This window comes from Heterodontus francisci, chromosome 3 (genome assembly GCF_036365525.1).
Source record: "Heterodontus francisci isolate sHetFra1 chromosome 3, sHetFra1.hap1, whole genome shotgun sequence".
NCBI lineage: Eukaryota > Metazoa > Chordata > Chondrichthyes > Heterodontiformes > Heterodontidae > Heterodontus > Heterodontus francisci.
Window position 1 is genome coordinate 25,266,071 of NC_090373.1, and position 5,000 is coordinate 25,271,070.

Here is a 5,000-nt window from a genome sequence, read left to right on the forward strand (position 1 = left end):
TCGGACAGTCCTCGCCGTATCGATCGAGTGACCTGGGCACGCACTTTTTTTTCCTTTCACACAGTGTGGGGTTGGCGGCGGCGGGGGGGGGGGGAGAAAGCATGCAACTTGGTTGACGTCGCCTGGTCAACTCGCATCGGTTTTCCGTCCCCATCACTGTAAGGAGCAACCGCGACCAGCGTAGCCAAACAGGTCGACCAAAGCTTTCGGCGCTCGCACGGAGAGGTGATGCCAGCCGGCGTGCGTCGCCTAACTTGGACAAAATTCTGGGCACGCACTTTTCGTTTGAGACTAGGACATACATGTAGTGCAACCCAAGGAAACCAGGCGACGCCGCCACAATCTGCGCCTGACAGACAAAGATAACCGTTCACAAGGAGCCTTGTTATTTCGCACCAAGTCTTTTGCGGGCATAGTTTCTTTCTTTGACATGTATATCTGTATGAAGGTCGGCTTTGCTCTGCCATCGCAGCCTCCCTTCTTTGCTTTTCTCACTGTACCAACAGACATGTCATAGACTTTGGTTTTTTTTTTATTAATTCTTTTCCTGTGGGTGTGGTGTGCCTCCGCACCCCCCAATCTGTTCCAAGGCCTTGTTTTCTCTCGCTCGCCAAAACACTTTGTCTGTTTTCACAGCCAGTCTACCGGCCTAGACCCAACTGTGCGATATTTCAGAGCCGGCAACAGAGCATGGAAAGTCCGCCAGATTTACCCTTAAATGCTCATAAATGACTTCCAGGCACTCTTCGGAAGGTCTTTTATTTCAAAAGAAGGTCCTTCCTTGAGGGAGCACTTCTTCGGCCACTTTGCAAGTGCAACCGCTGCCAGCAAAAGTTCTGAAAATCGAGTTCCCGAAAATCTCCGGGTACCCCGCCAACCCCCAGCCACCCGAATCGCAAGTGTCAATTCGGCGGGTTGCCTGCCGGTAGTCCTTCCGAAAATGAGGCGCCAAATCGCCGCAACGGCCATTTTTCATTTCGGCATCGGGACTTCCGACGGCAACTGATTAACTAGCCCGGGGACTAGAGCGGCAGCAAATGCAACGTGCCCTCTTGGCGGGAGCAACTTGACCGCCCCCGTGGGGAAAGGTCAACTCGGGGCCCGGGAAAGTCGCCGAGTCCGACCCCATACACTTCCATGAGTTGGGGGTTTTGGCCTTCCCGGCCCAAGGCTCGCCTTATTTCGGCCTGCACTTTCGGAAAAGGGTGCATTCCTTTTGGTTAATGATTTCACCAGCCCGGGTCTTAGCCTCTGCCCCGACGGCTAAGTCTTTTGGTTAATGATTTCCTGCGGCTGGGACTACCCTTTCCCCCGCCCTGCAGGCACCCGGGTCGGGAGGCCGTCGGGGGCACTTTCCGGGGCAAATCCGGACCCTTACGCAAGGGAGAGTGCGCCCCCCGCCTCGGCCGGGGGTCAGGCTGCCGCCTATTAAGCCCGACAGAAAACCCGAAAAATGGACGAAAATGGGAAAAAATCCCCATCCGAAAAAGGCTTAAAAGTCGGTTGGGCGGCAGCTAGGGTCGGTCTCTGCAGACCTGGAGGCTCGGGTGGACTCTTGGAATAAACGTCCAAGTCCCGACTTGCCACCTCCTACTACTGTGCAGATACCCCGCCAACCCCCAGCCACCCGAATGACAAGCGTCCGATCAGCGGGACGAATTTGACAACTCTGGCCGGACCTCTGGAACTCCATCCCGGGTAACCGGGGCAAATTTTTCCGCTTGATCGCCCTTCCACTGGTTAACCATTTGCCCTTTCGGACTTAGTCTCTGGACATTATTCGACGGATTTTCTGGTTAACCATTTGCCCTTTCGGACTTAGTCTCTGGGCATTATTTTCGACTTTTTGGTTAATGATTTCATACTTTTTACTTACTTTTGCCCTTTTTGGTTAATGATTACTCTGCTTACTGGTTAACCATTTGCCCTTTCGGACTTAGTCTCTGGACATTATTTTCGAGTTTTTGGTTAATGATTTCACACTTTTAACATATTTTTGCGCTTTTTGGTTAATGATTACTCTGCTTACTGGTTAACCATTTGCCCTTTCGGACTTAGTCTCTGGACATTATTTTCGACTTTTTGGTTAATGATTTCACACTTTTTACTTACTTTTGCGATTTTTGGTTAATGATTTCACACTTTTAACATATTTTTGCGCTTTTTGGTTAATGATTACTCTGCTTACTGGTTAACCATTTGCCCTTTCGGACTTAGTCTCTGGAGATTATTTTCGACTTTTTGGTTAATGATTTCACACTTTTAACTTAATTTTGTGCTTTTTGGTTAATGATTTCACACTTTTTACTTACTTTTGCGATTTTTGGTTAATGATTACTCTGCTTACTGGTTAACCATTTGCCCTTTCGGACTTAGTCTCTGGACATTATTTTCGAGTTTTTGGTTAATGATTTCACACTTTTAACATATTTTTGCGCTTTTTGGTTAATGATTACTCTGCTTACTGGTTAACCATTTGCCCTTTCGGACTTAGTCTCTGGAGATTATTTTCGAGTTTTTGGTTAATGATTTCACACTTTTTACTTACTTTTGCGCTTTTTGGTTACTGATTTCACACTTTTTACATATTTTTGCGCTTTTTGGTTAATGATTACTCTGCTTACTGGTTAACCATTTGCCCTTTCGGACTTAGTCTCTGGACATTATTTTCGAGTTTTTGGTTAATGATTTCACACTTTTAACATATTTTTGCGCTTTTTGGTTAATGATTACTCTGCTTACTGGTTAACCATTTGCCCTTTCGGACTTAGTCTCTGGAGATTATTTTCGACTTTTTGGTTAATGATTTCACACTTTTAACTTAATTTTGTGCTTTTTGGTTAATGATTTCACACTTTTTACTTACTTTTGCGATTTTTGGTTAATGATTACTCTGCTTACTGGTTAACCATTTGCCCTTTCGGACTTAGTCTCTGGACATTGTTTTCGACATTTTGGTTAATGATTTCACACTTTTAACTTAATTTTGTGCTTTTTGGTTAATGATTTCATACTTTTTACTTACTTTTGCGATTTTTGGTTAATGATTTCATACTTTTTACTTACTTTTGCGATTTTTGGTTAATGATTTCATACTTTTTACTTACTTTTGCCCTTTTTGGTTAATGATTTCATACTTTTTACTTACTTTTGCGATTTTTGGTTAATGATTACTCTGCTTACTGGTTAACCATTTGCCCTTTCGGACTTGGTCTCTGGACATTATTTTCGACTTTTTGGTTAATGATTTCACACTTTTAACTTAATTTTGTGCTTTTTGGTTAATGATTTCATACTTTTTACTTACTTTTGCCCTTTTTGGTTAATGATTACTCTGCTTACTGGTTAACCATTTGCCCTTTCGGACTTAGTCTCTGCACATTATTTTCGAGTTTTTGGTTAATGATTTCACACTTTTAACATATTTTTGCGATTTTTGGTTAATGATTACTCTGCTTACTGGTTAACCATTTGCCCTTTCGGACTTAGTCTCTGGAGATTATTTTCGACTTTTTGGTTAATGATTTCACACTTTTAACTTAATTTTGTGCTTTTTGGTTAATGATTTCATACTTTTTACTTACTTTTGCCCTTTTTGGTTAATGATTACTCTGCTTACTGGTTAACCATTTGCCCTTTCGGACTTGGTCTCTGGACATTATTTTCGAGTTTTTGGTTAATGATTTCACACTTTTTACTTACTTTTGCGATTTTTGGTTAATGATTTCATACTTTTTACTTACTTTTGCGATTTTTGGTTAATGATTACTCTGCTTACTGGTTAACCATTTGCCCTTTCGGACTTGGTCTCTGGACATTATTTTCGAGTTTTTGGTTAATGATTTCACACTTTTAACATAATTTTGCGCTTTTTGGTTAATGATTACTCTGCTTGCTTGTTACTGATTTCCCCTTTCGGACTTGATCTCTGGCCGTTCTTTTCGACCTTTTTGGATAAGGTTTCCACACTCTGAAATTATTTTGGGCTCACTGATTAGGCGAGATCAAGGGGGCATGCCTGGGCACTTTGGGCTCAGTTTGGGAAGGCGGCGTCCGTGTGCTCCTCCGCCCTTCCCGCACTTGCGGCTAGGTTTGCCAAACTGCGCTGACCCGCAGCCCTGCCTTTTTGCCCACGGCACGGAACGACTCAAGTCTGGCTCCGTTCCAGGCCGTTGCCTCCGGCTGCCCGCCGTCCGGCCGGCCTGGGACGTACCCCGGCTGACGGCGCCGGAGGCCCTCTAGCAGCCACCGGTGCCGCGGGCCAATGGGTCCGGGCGTTCCGGAGCTATCGGTGGGGAAGTGCTCTCCCCTTTTCCTGACGCCGTTCGCCCGAGCAGAGGTGCAGCCTGACGGGACTGCTGTCGCCTTCCGCGGCGCACCGGCCCCTTTCACCTGCCGTCGACCGCGCGGAGCTCGGACCTCCCTCCCCGAAGTTATGGCCCCGGCGCCGGAGGGTGCCCGGGGCCGGGCATTCAGCGGGGTGAGTCTTCACCTTCCCGGTCAGCCTGCGGGGTCGGTGCGCCGGCACTCGACGCCGGAGGGTCCCCTCTTTCCGTAGAGCCCCGCCCGGTGCCGATCGGCCGGCGGATTGCGGAGCGAACCGCGCCTGACCGACGGGCCTCGGAAACCCGTTGCAGTCGACGGGGGGGAACCGGACAGCGGGACGAGGTGCCGATTCCACCCGCAGATTCGATCCCGAAATCCCGCGGGATTCGGCGGTCCGACCCGACAGATTCAAACGTCGCCCGGGCGGCCCCCAGCGGTCGGGCCGGCCTGGTTCCGCCACCGCCCGATGCCCCTCGCCCCCGGCTACCGCCGGCCGCGCAGACCGAGCGAATGCGGCCGGACGTCCGGCGGCAATCGGCCGGAAAGCGGTATGGCCATTTCCTACTGTCCCTCGGACGGGCAGAGGGGCGGCGCCGGGGCACTCGCGGACCAGGCCGCGCCCCTCCGAGCCCTACCGCCTGCCGTCGACCGCGCGGGGATCGGACCTCCCTCCC